The sequence below is a fragment of the Crocuta crocuta genome, unplaced genomic scaffold (genome assembly GCF_008692635.1).
Source record: "Crocuta crocuta isolate KB4526 unplaced genomic scaffold, BGI_CrCroc_1.0 scaffold742, whole genome shotgun sequence".
In the NCBI taxonomy this organism is placed as follows: Eukaryota; Metazoa; Chordata; class Mammalia; order Carnivora; family Hyaenidae; genus Crocuta; species Crocuta crocuta.
In genome coordinates this window covers 951,626-969,355 of record NW_027530354.1, presented here as the reverse complement: position 1 = coordinate 969,355, position 17,730 = coordinate 951,626, and the positions used below count along the sequence as shown (strand labels likewise).

Sequence of the window (17,730 nt, the reverse complement as noted above, 5' to 3'; positions counted from 1 at the left end):
CTAGATCATGAGTTGGATATGGATTACTCCATGTGCCAGAGAAGTGCTGAGAGGTTTAAGGTGACTCTGGTTAGAGAAAATAAGCATCCAATCCCCCGTGCACACATCCTCTCCCCCAAACCAAATGGTTTATGCGAGGTAAACTTAATTTCCGGTTGAAAACTTATTTTTAGGGTCAAAAAGTTAATCTTTGTTTTTGCACTTCTTTGACCCATTCTTCACTTTCTCTTTGGTTCTCTATCCTAAATCTCCTTCTAATGAGGAACAGGTTGAACAAACAGAACCAGTTCCTACTTCCAGCTATTTACCACAAACCACAGCCTCTTTATTCAAACTTTCCCCATAAGACCCTTTTTAGAATTGGAGTTGATGAAAACCAAAGGAGATGCTGGTGAGCTACAACACTAATCAGAGATAACCAGCAATATTCACATTGTAGAAAACATTAAGCCTTCTTTTATAAAAGGATTAACACAACACCTTAAGGACTATTCTTTTCATTTAATAACAACTTAAAGAGTAATCCAAAAGGAATATGCTGATTTTATTAGCCACAAAATGTCTAGCTACTTAATAAAATATCACAAACCAGGCTTGAATTACATTCAGGAGCAATTCAAATTACATGCAGAGAGAGACATAATCTCTGGTGGAGAAACTGTAGTGAGTCTTATTTATAAGATCAAAGTCATTTTTGCTTCATTCAAATACGAATAGGTACTTATACAACAATTTAGGAAAACACTGTGGAATATAGGTCTGAATTTCTTGTGGTACCAATTTTTGCAAGTTTTTTAAAACACTGGAATCACTGTTGTGTGTTCTTAGAGATGAACCATCTGTCACAAATCAGAATCAACATTTATTGTAGCTTATTAAGAGGAAAAGTTGCAAGCAAAAACCATTTAAAGTGTAAAACTGGATACTAAATTTTTTTTCCCCATAGAGGTCTTTAAAAAACAGATTAGATGTTCATCTGTGAAAATAGTTCTGACTTTTGTAGATAGATAATTATCTCATATGGTAAGATCACGAAAAAGGTGAGAATTGCACAGGGATAGAAGGAAGGCAGAAAAGCATCAGCACGTGTATGCATCATGAAAGAGAGAGACAGAGAAAGAGAGAGAGAGAGACAGAGAGAGAGAGAGAGAGGAGGCAGCTGCATTTCTCAGGATAATTACATTTGTTTGTAGGTATACTAACTGAAAATATGAAATTGCTTTGAAGATAGCTCACAAGTTAGAATGTACATTATGAACTGGAGTGCTATTAAATAAGTTGTAACTTAATGTGAATATTCCAACTTAATATGTTATCACAGTTCAAGTTTTGTTAACAAAAATGTCATCATAGGAGTGAGATAATCAAGTAACAAAAATGTCATCATTGGAGTGAGATCATCAAGATGTTGACATAGATCATTCTCAACTTCGGTCTCCGTCACAAGAAGACCAACTGGTAATTATCCATAGACAAGACACCATTGTGAAAATTCCAGAACCTGAGGGTGAGGCTGAAGCACCCTCCTGGACCACAAAGACCAAAAAGAACCACATTTGAAGGGTAAGAGGAGTGGCTAGCCTCTGACTGCATTCCATCCCCCCAAGAAAAGCACAGCATTACACTGAAATTGACCCCCTGAACCTAGGTTTCTCCAGTGGAAAAAAGAGCCCAAGGTGAACATCTAGCTCCCTCAGCATTTTGAGGCACTTCCCATGAGGTCCATTCAGGTGTCACCACATAGGAATCACTGAGGAAATCTGTAGGGCTTGGCCACTGGAGATCAGATAGAAGTAGAGGACTGGGGCTTATACACCTGACACTCAGGTCTTGGCTGACTGCAACCATCCTCTGAAGGGAGCAGAGATCCTAGCCAGTTACTCTGTCCAACTACAGAGCCAAGCTGGTGGCCTTGTCTGGCCTAGAAATATGCCCATACATATGCAGTCAACTAATATTTGATTAGGGAGCCAAGAATACTCAATGAGAAAAGATTTTCTCTTCAGTAAATGCTGCTGGGAAAACCGGACATACACATGTAAAAAAATGAAAGTGTTTATCAAACACCACTCACAAAAAGTAACTCAAATGGATTAAAGATAAAATATAAAATGCCGAACCATAAAGCCCCTAGAAGAAAACACAAGAAAAAGCTCCTTGATATTGGTCTTGGAAATGATTTTATGGATGACAGTCAAAGCTTAAGAAACAAAAGTAAAAACAAACCAGTAGAGCTAATGATCTCAAACTTAAATGCTCCTGCATAGTAAAAGAAATGACAAATGAAATGAAAAACCAAAGTATTATCCAAATAATAAAATTAAGTATTCATTCCCACATGAGATTGTAAACTCTGTGCAAGTTACTTGTTACATTTTGAATTTTCCATGATATACGTTAAAACATATGTAAGTATATGATAAATATTTCTTATTTAATTGATTCAGTCAACATTTAATCTGACTTTTGCATAAAGTCACTATTCTACCTACCAATGTTTGGAGGTTTGCTTTTAGAGAAAAAGTAAAAGCTTCTTTATACAATGAAGGACCTAATGACCTACTTTTCTATAACTACGTTTCACAGATAGAAGAGTACTCATTTGTACTTTGAAAATCATGATTTATTTAATATCAAAATAAATGCTTTGTTCATATAAAAGCTATAATAAAGTATTAGTAATAAAATAATAAAATCTTGGGGCGCCTGGGTGGCTTAGTCGGTTAAGCGTCCGACTTTCGCTTGGGTCATGATCTCGCGGTTCGTGGGTTCGAGCCCCGCATCGGGCTCTGTGCTGACTGCCAGCTCAGAGCCTGGAGCCTGTTTCAGTCTGTGACTCCCTCTCTCTCTGACCCTCCCCTGCTCACGCTGTCTCTCTCTCTCTCCTAGAAATAAATAAAACATTAAAAAAAATAATAACAATAAAATCTTTTTCTTAAAAGGAAAAAAGGGAAAACCAACACACAGAATGGCGGAAATATTTACAAGACCTATGTCTAATAAGGGGTTAATATATAAAATATATAACAAACTAATATAATTCAATATAAAAAACATAAATAGTCCAATTAAAAAATGGGCAAAGAACCTAAATAGACATTTTTTCCAAAGAAGACATACAAATGGCTAGCAGGTGCATGATCAACATCACTAATCAGGGACATTCAAATCCAAACTACAGTAAGTGAGTAAGTGAGCAGCTGGATATCAGGCAGGGCAGGTCAGATTCAGAATGGAAAAGGACTGTGTGGAGCAGTTAACCCTGTGATGCATATCCTGACAATCTGTAAAGTGAAGCCTCCTGAAATCAGAAGAGTAAGGAACCTTGATGGTTTTTAAGTAGAAGTTTTGAGGCACATTTTCATTGGTTAAAAAATAACTACCCTCGAAAGTTTAGAAACCAAAGTCACCCTTACTTCAACCTCAGCCTGAGGAGCAGGAGATGATGAAACTGAGGAGCCATCTAAATCTGTTGGAATTGCCTCTGGAGTCCAACCCATAAAACATCCACATCCTTCAGAATCCATGAAATAAAGCTGTTCCATTAGAGAATCCAGGAGTTCTTCAGCTAAGGAAGATTCTCACTGAAAAAGCAGTGGGAGTCGATGCCATAAGAATATTAGTTCCCAAAGCTGCTATAACCCATGAAATCCCCAACAAAAAATGCAAAGGCTAAGTCTCTGGGTCATTGTAGAGGAAAATTCCTTGGTCAGTCAGAGGGAGTTGTAGAAGCCAGAAAGGAACTATCAGAGTTAAAGAATATATTGGAAAAGCTCAAGAACTCTTACAGGAGGTTACTATAGGACAAAGAGACTCTTTAAAACCAGCTCAGAGTATAGACAGAGGTCACTTGTGAGTTTAAAATGTTGCTAGTGGCTTTTGTTGGGGATGATCTTCAGTATTACTTTGAACATATAGCCAGAGGAAAATGAGCTTATTTTAGAAAATAAAGCCATAGGTCAAAACACAGCTCAACTTCCTGAACAGTTAGAATGTATGTCAATACCATGTGATACATGACACAGTAAATTCCTCACAAGCAGGATTATGGAGGATGGATGAGTTAACCAACTCCTGAACAGGTTTACAGCATCAAAACCATGAGGCACAGAGTACTATTCAAGATCTCCTGACTGAACAGGAACAGTTTCATGAGGAAATGACAGTTACCCATAAATTATTGGAGGAGCTCTTAGTCTCCTTGCGGTGGGGAAGAGAGCAAACCTACTATCTTAGTATACAACCTCACACCACAGCAGGACTGGCATCTACAAATCACAAGTTGGCAAAAGCAGTAAATGCTCATCTTCTGGGAAATGTCACACTAACAGTCAAAAGAAGATTCCATGAAGAGTTGAATTCTGTAGCACCTCAGCAGAAAAAAAAAATGGCTGAAATGGTTCTATGCAATCTAACCAGTTGCCTGTACAGAAAGCTCACCTGATAATCTATTTTCCGAGTCTTCACCAATCACCTTACTTGTTACAAAGAAAAAAATGGGATGAATTATTTCATCCCTATACTAGATATGAAAATACTACTTTCAGTTGCTGCCATCACTTCCTGGGATAACTTACTGTCCTTTAACATTCCGTATGCTGAAGGCACGCTACAGGTGATTGCTTATTACCCAGGAGTCATTATTATTTGGAAGCAGGAGTTCTTATAAAGGTAGACATAGTATCACTTTCTATTTAAGTAATATATAACCCAAAGATGTTTTTCATGTACTGGACCATAGATTAACCTTTCTTAATAAATATCTCAGGGTAAGGAAAGAATGAAACATATATTTAAAGTAGATGATATTTTCCAAGCAATATATGATGCTTTTCCTGAATTTTAGGCCCTAAGTTATATCTTGCTATAGATTGAATAAAAGCAGATTTAATTCTGGTACTCTAATGCAAGGTGGGTCGTATGCACCCACATGCATTTATTTACTCTCATCTATGGTTTTGTTTGTTTGTTTTTGCATTACAATAGTAGAATTGAATAGATGCAACAGGGCTTGAATTGCCTGCAAAGGGGACAATATGTTCTATCCAGCCCTTTACAGAAAGCTTTCTAGACCCTATTCTAAAGGAATAGTAGCTGGTAGAGGATGGGTGGAGAGAGTTTCCATTTCCTTTTTGATGATTTTTTGGGCTACAAAGGAGGCCTACGGAAATATTATGGATGAAGGGACTAATATTTTAAAACTAAATGCTGTACTTCAGGAAAATTAAAAATATTTTACAGCCATATTAGCAATTGTTTCAGCATAACATCTTCTCATGCTAGTTTTGTGGGGGGAATTCCATAGTTTGAGCCAATGCAACTTGACATATAAGAAATGGATTCTTCTGAGCTCATTTTGACAAATGCAACAGAATAGGAATATCCAGTTTGATATAAAATATGGTGGAGAAAGTATGATCTTTCTGGAATATTGTACAAACTCAAAATGCAATCTAGCAATTAACTTATATTAATATATTATTATTTATTTATGATGGACCATCATAAAATATACCTTTATAGTCCTTTAAAAATATTCACAATCTGTTTATACCAAATTACACTTCATTCAGTGCAGAACTGCCTATTAGGAGAGAAATCTTCTAAAGACACATCTGGTCAAATAACATATTTTAATGTCAACTTAATGGTATTTTGGTCTGATTCATCTGAGTTGTACTTTGAAATGGCATTAAGTTTCTCTACATTCTTAAAAAGCCCCTACAATGTGATATCATCCAACCACTGTTAGGATAGCTATTATCAAAAGAGGAGAGATAACAAGTTTTGACAAGGGTGTGGAGAAAAGGGAACCCTTGTGTACTATTGGTGGGAATGTAAATTGGTGCAGTCTTTATAAGAAACAGTATGGAGGCTCCTCAAGAAGTTAAAACTAGAATTATTATATGACCCAGTCCATTCCACTTGTGGGTATTTACCCGAAGGAAATGAAATTGTTATTTAGAAGAGAAATCTGCACCCCCTTGTTCATTGCAGCATTATTTACAAGGTATTTATCATACACACAGTATTTGTCTTTCTGTGTCAGGCTTATCTCACTTAGCATAGTGTCCCTCAGGTTCATCCATGTTGCCTCAAATGGGAGGATTTCCTTCTTTTTTTTAATGGCTGAATAATATTGTATTACATTTATGAAATATCTATTTGTATTTATCTGTATCTAATCTCTATAGAATTTTCTTTGTTTAGTTGTTGGTGGACTCTTAGGTTGTTTCCATACCTTGGCTATTGTGAATGATAGGTTCCATAGGCTGCCTTACTTTGGGGGTAAAAACTATTTAATTTGTTTTTGGGAGATTTTATAATATTAATATGCTACTATAATTTATAAATTTGCTTTGAAATACTCTTAATGAATAACTGAATATAGCTTTTACACAAAAAACTTGTGCCTTTAATGAAAAGTTTGTTGCCAAGTGCCTGTGCTTCCCAGTATTTGTATTCATAACAGACAGAGAGACTTTTATTTTATCCTAAGCCAAGTGCCATAAGGGATCCTGATGAGTGGTGTGCTGGGTTACTTACTGTTTGTAAACAAATAAAAATCATGCCATAAGGCTATCTTTTACTGTTTGTGCTTTACCCTAGATAAAAAGATTTGAGGCCCTTGTGAAATTATAATGAAGAATCAGCCATTATTCAGAACTTTAAATTTCAGGTCGATTATGAAAGAGTAGGATTTGATTCAGCCCTCCAATTTTGTTCATTTCTTAAATGACAGTTTCCTGGATTGCTTTTTAGGGAATTTTTACAATGAAGATTTAAAAAAGTACATCTTGAATATGGCAATTCTGATCTTTATAATGGTCTAATAAAAGTCCTGATTTTGTGAGACTACATCACAACATGTCTCAGAGATTAAAGGAGCAACTTCTATTGCAAGTGCTGTCCGTAAAACATTCAAACATTGGGCTTTTTCCAAAAGGTCCGTAGATAGCAGTGAGTGCATCCTCTAAAGCATTTTTATGTGTTGAGACCTACCAACTGGTTCAGAGGTGTTATCCACTGCCCTACTTAAAGATTCAAGGTTGTGTTATGAGAAGTCTATAAAAGGAGTGAGCACACTGAGGACCATGCCTTCTCAAAGAGCATTACTATTAAGAGACCACAGTGTACACCTGCTGTAAAAATAAGCTGCATGTTAGATGTTTCAGAAAGTCTACATATCCACTTCTTATTTTTTACTGCTTCATCTATAAATTTTATTTCAGAAATGCTTTTTATAAATGCAAAATTAGTAAGTTCTACTTTGAATTTTGATGAGATCTGTACATTTAGCATTGCACTTGGCACTGAAACAATGTGGGGGTTAAGGGTCCCAACTCCTGAGTAATTAGAAATCTCCCCAGAACTTTTGGCTCCTTCCCCAAACTTAACTGCTAATAACCTACTGTTGACTGGAAGCCTTACCAATGATACCAGTTGATTAATACATATTTTGTATGTTATACATATTATATACTCTATTCTTACAGTAAAGCAAGCTAGAGAAAAACATGTTATTAAGAAAATCATAAGAAAATACATCTATGGTACTGTACTATTAAAAAATCCACATAATAGGCAGTGCACCCCAGAGTCATGCAGATCTCTCTGCTGCTTTAACAGTGTTTGGATAGGCCCAAACCAAGTATTCCCCTTCTTTCAGGCTCTAACCCCCTCCAACCTCGTTTCCAGTGGTGACCTTCAGAACCATGCTCTCAGGCATCCTCTACCTCTGGTATCATTTTCTGAGCTTAGCCCTTTATTGCCAGTTGAATACCAGTTCCCAGATTCCTCAGAATTATTCCACTGAGGTGGAGGCTGATGATAATCACATGATCAACATTCATCTGCAGGTCTCCTACAGTTACCTCTATCCGGCCTTCTATTTTGACCAGGATGTTGTGACTCTGGAGGGCACTGGACACTTCTTCGAGTTGGCCAAGGAGACTTGAGAGGGCACCCAGCCTCTTGACTACACAAAACCAGTGTGGTGGCCGTGCCCTCTTCCAGGACCTGTAGAGGTCATCCTAAAATGAACAGGATAAAACCCTGGATTCTTGCAGACTGCCATAGTCCTGGGGAAGAACCTGAATGAGGGCCTTTTGAATCTGCATGCCTTAGGTCCTGCCTGTGCAGACTCCCATCTCTGTGACTTCCTGGAAAGCCACTTCCTAGATGAGAAGGTGAAATTCATTATGACGATGATGACCACCTGACTAACCTCTGCAGGCTGGCTGGCTGACTCCTAAGCTGGGCTAGCAAGTATCTCTTTAAAAGGCTTACCCTCAAGTATGACCAGGAGCTTCTGGAGCCCCACAGCCCTTGAGGGGTTCCTCTGGCACCCCCCTAGTGTCAAGGCTCCTGCCTGAGCCTCTCCCTGAAGCTACTAAACAGCTTTTCAGCCACCTTGGAGTCCTCTCCCAAGCCATGAACCAAATAGAAACAATAAAGCTCTTTGCAGCCCACACCAAAAATGTGTATAAGTGGACCCACATAGTTCAGCCCTGTGTTGTTCAACAGTCAACTGTATAGGTATACAATTTTTTTTTCTAAAAACTAACACCTGATATCAATAAAACACCTATTTTTAGTAAAATAGTATTTATTGAAATACTTAAAGATTATTTTTAAAGAACAATGCTCCAGCAAACTCCAAATAAAATATACTGACTGATTATTAAGAATTTAAATGTAAGGATGCTCTACAAAGGAGTATCAAAGAGGTAATGATATGATTTTTAAAAATATTTTAAAGTTTAAAATTATTCTCATTAAAATACTTTTAGAAGTTATTTTAATCACAAGTGTTGGGGTTCGTATAGCCTGGGAACATACTGTCTGATGGTTGAGACATATGTATTTGTTTGTATTATACTTTCTGAAACTTTGAATTTACTAGTAATTGTCCAGAATAATATTGTGTTTCAAATAGATGTGATGAGATATTTCTACACATCTCCCACAAGCCAAAAATAAAAAAAGGAATATATACTCTGTAATAGAAAGGAATAGAAAGGAGTCAAAGGAATTACTATGCCGATTACTACTCTGTTGACTCTCAGCTCCAAATCCACTCCTCTTTACTCTGATTTGTGATATTGGAGATAGACCCTGTAGCCATCTCTATTTTTCTGGCTTGGACAATATCAGTTTATGGCAACAGTAGTGGAGGGACTCTGCCAATCTAGAGCAGGAAAAAGGGACATACTCCTTCGTTCTTTCAATGTGCTCTTTTCTGGAAGGTAGGCTGTGCTGTAGAGTGATATGTGTATATGTGTTGTGGGAGTGAGTTTTTGCATGGCCAATAATAGCAATTCAGTGGCTCTCACAATTAAGCTTCATCTGTGTCCTTGGCCAATTTATTCTCTATTAAAGAGCTGTATGTTTCCATGACAGCCATGGCCTCTACTTGTATATCTGAATCGTGGGCTGGGGTATCCATCCTGCCCTCAATTCTTTCCTTAATGATTTTCCTGCAAACAAAGTAGCTGTGTTCTTCACCTTGTAGAGTCCTTGTTTTTTTTTTCTTTATTTTATTAGTTAACAATTCCTTATATTAATCCTTGCTGTTCAAATGACAGGTGTGGGTTTTGTTTCCTGAATGAACCCTGACATGTTAAATAATACATATGATGTAAAAGCCTACAGCTGGAATGCTATAAAGTAATGTTGTGAAATGCATTATAGTTTAAGGGATTTGTAAGAGATAATTCGAAAAAGGAATAATTGACACTTTTTAAAGTCAGGGAAATAAGGAAGACAATGTAAGTCAGAGACTGTTGGTTACAGATATTGGAATGATCAGATAAAGAAGTTACAATAACTATGGTTAATATTTTAAATATTCTAAGGCAAAAGTAGACAATATGAAACATAGGATGGCTACTGTAAACAGTGAAATGGGAACTAAAATCATCAAAGAGAAATGTAGATGCAACACAGCTGAACACAGATCAGTGATGATGAAGATAGGTGAATAGAAACTTCTCAATGAAGTGAGATAATAATAATAATAGGCACATAATCTAAATTGAAGAAAAATAAAGACAAAGAGAAAATCTTGAAGAAAGCTAGTCATCTTAAAACAGTGGGACAAGGATAATAATAATTCATCATTAGACTTTTTCATCAGACTCCATGCAATCAAGTACAGTGAAATCCTTAAAATGCTGAAAGAAAAAGCTACTAAATTAGAATTGTATATAGGGAAAAATTTGTAAGTGAAGAACAATGACTTTCAGAAAGAGAAACCTAGGGAATTTGTTGTCAGCCGGCCTGCTTTATAAAAAATATTAGAAGCCAATAATATCAACTGCTGGCGAGCATACAGAACAATAGGAACTTTTGTTCATTCCTGGTGGAAATGCAAAATGGTACACCCATTTTGGAAGACAGTTTAGCAGTTCCTTACAAAGCTAAATGTAATTTTACCAAACTATCTAGCAAAAGCACTTGAAGATTTGAAAACTTGTGTCTTCACAAAATTCTGCATGTGTGGCTTTATTCATGATTGCCAAAAGTTAGATACAATCAAGAAGTCTTTCAACAGGTAGAGAAACTGTGGTACATCTATAAAAGGGAATACGCTCCAGAGATAGCATGGAAAGAACTGTCAAGTAACCCCAAAACATGGATGAAACCTAAATGCAAACTGCTAAGTGAAAGAAGCCTGTATGAAAAGACTCCATGCTTTATTTTTCAATTAAATGACATCCTACAAAAAGTACAACTATAGAGTAGGTAGCATAGTGGTTTCAGAGAGTTAGGAGAAGGGGGACGAGTTGAACAAATAAGCATAGGTATTTATTAGGTCAGACAATTCTGTATGATACTGGATACATGGTAATATACAGTTGTAAAAACCCATAGAACCTTAGATCACAAAGAATGAACCTTAATTATATGCGAATAATGAAAAAAATCAATTAGGAGATTGGAGGAATCCTAGGAGAAATGCAGACTGTGATAAAAGAGTCCATATTACAATGTGTGGCATAACCTCATTGAAGGGGATGGAAAAAGAAAGGTACGCCGATATACATCCTTCTGGAAATGAGTGGGGACTCTAAGTTTAGGAACTATACATAATCACTGTACTGTATCCGGTAAAATTGTTTGTCACAAGGGTATGTGTTAATCACTCTGAAATCACTGTACATGTATAAGTGACTGAACAAATAAGAAAGTGGATGGCAGATGATGAGAGGGAGGTTTCTCACTGTTGTAATGAGAAGTTACAGATAAACAATTAGAGAAAGAGTCTAGATTCAACAATGTGGTACTTAGTGAAAATCAGAGATTTTGGTATGAGTTCATATATACCTTAATATAGACATAGATGGATGTAGATATGCATATGTGTATATACACAGGCTAGTATACACACATATGTGTCCTAGCTCTGCCTGTTGAGACACTAAAAGCAATGACACCTTTAGAGCAACAAGTACACCTAGTACCTAGATCTCGATTCCCAATATTATACACTAATAAAAGGGACCAAGCCACTTTGGAGAAATGGCTGATTTTGAGGTTTAAGGCAGAGGATATATAAGATGAGCCTGGAGCATCTTGTAGTATCAGAAAGTGAGTGCTAAAATCAAAACAAAACACAGTGATGGGATGTATCAAGGGGATATACGAGCCAACTGAAAGAGTCCCAGTGGCATATCTGGAACAATTTGATTCTGGGACTTCTTGCATCAGAAAGGAAGGAAGGACTTAAAAAAACAAAATGATTTGGATATGTCAAAGGGACATAGAGTCAACTGAAAAGTTCCCAATACCAAAACTAGAAAAATGAGCCACAAAAGTAATAACATACTATTGGATTATAACCCAAAGTATAAAATATTCATGAATCCATACAAATATAAGCAGATTATTGAATAAATGAAGAAGGAATGAATGGAGAGAATAGATAAATCTCACTTGCAGGAGAATTCCAAACAATTTATGGAGATATCTCTCCTTGTCTTAGTCCATTTGGGATACTATAACAAAATGTCACAGGCTGGGTGACAGAAATTTATTTATTTTTAAATAACAGAAATTTATTTCTCATAGTTCTGGAGGCTTGAAATCTAAGATCAGGGCGCCAGCATGGTCGGGTGAGGGCCCTCTTCTGTGTTGCAGACTTCTCCTTTTATTCTCACATGGTGGAGGGTACTAGGGAGCCCTGTGTGATCTCAAGAGACTTAATCCCATTCATGAGGGATCCACCCTCATGACCTAAGGGAAACACTTCGCAAAGGCACCACCTACTAATGTCATCATCTTTGAGGGTTAGGATTTCAACATATGAATTTTGGGGGGACACAAACATTTAGACTATAGCACCCCTCAACTCACTTCTTAAATGTGGCTACTTTTTAAAAATGAGTACAGTATGGAAATGGAGAAAAAAAAAGTAACATCGCAGCAGAGAAACCGGATAAACATTATGACAAGGTTAACATAATAAATAATAAATGACCTTAGTACCATGTACCTTTGATATAATGTGATGAGAATTGCACTTTACCTCTGTAGTCTTTTTCCCAAAGAAAAAGGGGTTTCATAACCCCTATGTAGCCATGAGAAAAACATTCAGCAAATCCAAATTGAAGAATATTCTACACATTGGCTGAAATGTGTACTTGAAATGCTTAAGGTCATCAAAAACAAAGACAGTCTGAAAAAGCGTCATAGCGAAGATGCAGCTAAGGAGATGTGACAATGAATACGTTATCCTGGTTGGAATCCTGGGATAGGAAAAGAACATTGGGTATAAAATAAGGAAGTCTGAGTAAAGTATTACCTACAGGTGTAAGAACATATTAATATTAGACTATTAGTTGTGAAGACATAGCATAGTAATGTTGACAATAGGGGAAAACTGGGTGTGGGGTATTGCAGAACTCTAACATTCTTTCAACACTTCTTCCAAAACTATTCTGAAATTAAAAGTTTATTTAAAAATTCAATTTGCAGCCTAATAGCCTAAGGTTTTAATTAAATAGCAAAATTTTAGCTTGACCCTCTATTATAAATCTTAAATTACTAATTATTTCAATTAATGATTATGTTTTTGGGTCAGATTTTGACTAAAGGACATTAATTTCTTTTTGTAACACTTAGCAGGGCAAAGGATTTTACTGGCATTCAAAAGACAGGTGTGTATATCTGCTGCCAATTTGAAAAATAAATTGGAATCTAACTGGTAGGATTGCTATTTAGGTGAGAATGTTACATGTAAAAATATCAGTAAAACATGATGTCAAAACTGACTTTACTTTCAATTTGAAAGTTGTCATTTAACAAATTAAGATACAGAAGACACACTTAAATTTGAATTTCAGATAAACAATGACTACATTTTTAGAATACATACATCCCAAATATCAAATGAGATACATGTACTCATACTAATTATTTTTTCATTTTTCTGAAACCCAGATATAACTGGGTCAGCTATTTTTTTTAATGTTTATTCTCTGAGAGAGAGCACAAGCAGGGGAGGGGCAGCGAAAGGGAGACACAGAATTTGAAGCAGGCTCTAGGCTCTGAGTTGTCAGCACAGAGTCTGACACAGGGATTGAACTCACAAAGTGGAAGATCATGACCTGAGCTGGAGTGGGCACTTAACTGACTGAGCACCCAGGTGCTCCTGGGTCAGCTATGTTCTATCTGGCAACCCTATTTCAACTTAAAAAAAGTATTTAGGAAGAAGACAAATATGTTTGTTAACAGTAATAGAAATTTCCTGTAGATTGCTGTGCAATTTAAGTAGTGTGGTTACTAAGAAGGTTTGATTTAGAGATTGAACACTTAGATTTGAATTTCTCCTAATTCAGATTACCTAATTGTGTAACTTTGGACAAATTATGTATTACCTCTGTGCCTAACTTTCCTTTTCTGTAAATGGGTATAATAAAGGACTTGACATTCAGAAAACAGGTGTGCATACCTGTTGCAAACTTGAAAAAAAAGATTGAGTATTAAATCAGTTCAGTGCACTTAGAAACATGCTTTACACGTGGCAACAGATTAATAAATACTAATAGAACAACAGCATTGTGCTAGACTCCAATGTAGAATAAGCCTATGCCTGTCAGCTGAAACATTTCATTTCTTCACTCTTTATAGCCAACACTTATTTAGCAAATACTGTGTAATAGGCACTCTGCTATTATCCTCTCCTTTCTCAAAAACTGTATTTATTTATTTAAATATTGTTACTCTAAATGTTTATTTATTTTTGAGGGGTGGGGGAAGGCAGAGAGCAAGAGGGAGACAGAATCTGAAACAGGATCCAGACTCTGAGCTGTCAGCACAGACCCCACTCCGAGTTCGAACCTCTGAATGGTGAGATCATGACCTGAGCCGAAGTTGGTCGCTTAACAGACTGAGCCACCCAGGTGCCCCTCTCAGAAACTTTAAAAGACCATTATATTTGAGGGGCCTCTGGGTGGTAGTTGGTTAAGCGTCCGACTTTGGCTCAGGTCATGATCTCACGGCTTGTGGGTTGAAGCCCAGTGTAGGGCTCTGTGCTGACAGCTAGCTCAGAGCCTGGAGCCTGCTTCAGATTCTGTGTCTCCCTCTCTATCTGCTCCTCCCCTGCTCATTCTGTCTCTCTCTCTCTAAGAAATAAATAAAGACATTTTTAAAAAAGACAATTATATTTTAAATCTCCCCTCCTTATTCTGCATTTAGATTTTAGGCATACATTTTCTGATGAAAAGTATTTCCAGGAAAAAAAAGACACATTCTTTATAGGAATTCATGACAATGGCTTATTTTTGCTTTGAACCACATGATATTATCACTTTTGTAGATAAAATATAGTAATTTCACATGGTTCCCAGTCATATCATTCAGTACATCTATATCTTTTATTTTTGTGGTATATCATAATTATTTGGTATATCATAACTACATTAGAGTGCTGAAGAAGAATGTTATTTTTACTGATTTTCATATGTTTGTTATTTGAAAATAATTTAATACAATTTTGTAGCTAAATAGGCTTTCAGATAGTCTTGCTATTTTATTTGTTGTCATGATATTATTATTATTAATTATTATTATATTATCACTTATCAATACTTGATTTTTTCTTTTTTTAAAATATTTGTATGTATTTTTGAGAGGCAGAGAGAGAAAGAGCACAAGCGGGTGAGGGGCAGAGACAGAGGGAGACACAGAATCGGAAGTAGGGTCCAGGCTCTGAGCTGTTAGCATAGAGCCCGACATGGGGCTTGAACCTACGAACCGAGAGATCATGACCTGAGTGAAGTCAGACGCTTAACCAACTGAGCCACCCAGGTGCCCCACTCAATATTTTCTTTGGGTGTAATTTATTTACAATTTATTAATCTTTTTGGAAATCATAGTTAATGAAAGTACAAAATTAAGGCAAAAATGGGAAATGTAAATAAAGATGTGAAACCTAGCTGGATTGTAAAAATTAATACCGATAACTTTTCATTTTACTGAGGAATGCACATATTGACTGTACTGAACCCATCAACCCACAGGGTACCTAGTGAGGCAGATAATAGAGTTTGTGTTTCATAGCTATGGCACAAAGATAAACCAACTTATCATAGGATGCCTTTACTTAGGGCAGAGATGGAATTTGAATTAAGTAGTTAGGTCAACTTGCACTTAAATTTATTTAAAATACATCAATAGTGCACTGTAATTTAAGACAGCCTTCAAAAAGAAACTGACAGCTGTGTGGCCAACAGATTTTTTGCAGTTAAAAGAACCACTTGGATGTGGAGTGTATAATTTGTATGTCTAGATATAGCTGTATGAAAATTTTATCAAAATGTACTGCTTAATAAGAAAGGGGCAGGAAAGGATTTACAAAATGCAAGGATATGTCCAGAACTCCCATGATATCCATCCTATGCTCAAATAATAAAGTCTGGAAACTTGCTTCCTGAAGTTTCCTGTACCAATCATGCTTCTAGAAGCCTTTTTTTTTCTTTCTTATATTGAGCTGAAATCTGTGTCTTTATACTTTTAGGATTGCTAGATAAAATACAAGATGTTCTTGCATTATTTGGTACAATAAAAATGATTTAATATTTATCTGAAGTTCTGATTTAACAGGGCTTTTTAAATTTTTATTTGCTAAATTTGGCCATCTTATATTTCTACCCTCTGGTTGAAGAACAGGAGAGCAACAGAGAACAAAGTCTACTTTTTCTTACTTATGCTATTCATTCATCATTTATTCATCTATTCATTCATCTACCACTTATAGTGACCACAGTTTGTATCAGATCCTAAATGCAGAAATGGATATTAAAAGTCTCTACCCTATAGTGAACAGGTTAAATAGTCATTAGCCAATATGATCAGGGCTATGGTTAAAGTACATCCAGAATTCTTAAAGGAGCTACATGAAGAGACACTTGACTCATGGGTGAGATTAGATGTCAAGAGGATGTCAAAGAGGGGAAAAAAGGTTTCTGACTAGAGCAGCTGTTGCTAGCGTAGACTGGAGTGTGAAGGCTTAAAATGAAAGGCAAGCTTGAACATCAAAGGGAGTAATTAAAAATAGAGCTACTATAGCAATTGTGCTCCTAGGTATTTATCCAAAGGATAAAAAAATGCTGATTCAAAGGGGCACATGTACCTCAATGTTTATAGCAGCGCTATCAACAATAGCCAAATTATGGAAAGAGCCCAAATGTCCACTGATTGATGAATGGATAAAGAAGCTGTGGTATATATGTATACACACACACACACACACACACACACACAATGAATAGTACACGGTGATGAAAAAGAATGAGATTTTGACATTTGCAACAATTTGGATAGAGCTAGAATGTATTATTCTAAGCAAAATAAGTCAATTAGAGAAAGATAAATATTGTATGATTTCATTTACATGTGGAATTTAAGAAACACAACAGATGAACCCAGGGTAAGGGAAGGAAAAATAAAATAAAATCATAAAGGGAGGCAAACCATAAGAGACTCTTAAATACAGGGAACAAACAGGGTTGCTGGAGGGGTGTTGCGTGGGGGGATGGGCTAAATGGGTGATGGGCATTATGGAGGGCATTTGTTGGGATGAGCACTGAGTATTATGTGTAAGTGATGAATCACTGGATTCCACTTTTGAAGTCATTATTACACTATATGTTAACTAATTAGGATTTAAATAAAAATTAACAAAAAATATTAGTTGCAATGTGGAACCTAAAACCCTATCAACAAACATTTCATATTTTGTTACATTAAAATCCACTGGTCTTCACAAAAAAATACAACATATAAAAGTGTTTCAACAGCAATGAATTTACTTTCTGGTTGCCTTGTGTAAGGAGTAAAATATAGGCCCAGAATCTGTTGTTTGAAAACTGGTCCTACCAATTGGACAACTTACATGCTACTGATGTATCTCAATTCATTTATCTTTAAAATGTTAATAAATATAAAACTTATTTTAAAAAAAGGATTAATAATTTGCATGGGGATTGAAGTGAATGAAAGTGATATGCAAGTATTTAAAGGAAGCTTCTCCCACCCATGTTTTTCTTTTCCAGACTATTCAGTATTTAATTTCTTTTATTATTTAATTCCAGAACCTTTCCTTTCCTTCTAAAAGTACCCTCATTTGTCAAAAGTGCAGTTTTTAACTGGATGAAGTATCTCACATACCTGAAGTGCTTTTAGATATATCTTTGAAATAGTGCTATTAACGTTAGTTTCTTAACC

At 36.1% G+C, this 17,730-nt stretch overlaps 2 pseudogenes; both read left to right on the top strand.

The window, feature by feature from the left end:
- The first annotated feature begins 3,375 nt into the window (after positions 1 to 3,375).
- Positions 3,376 to 4,572, top strand: LOC144233043 (golgin-45 pseudogene; annotated as a pseudogene).
- Positions 4,573 to 7,715: 3,143 nt separating this feature from the next.
- On the top strand, positions 7,716 to 8,248 carry LOC144233041 (ferritin light chain pseudogene; annotated as a pseudogene).
- Positions 8,249 to 17,730: the final 9,482 nt, after the last annotated feature.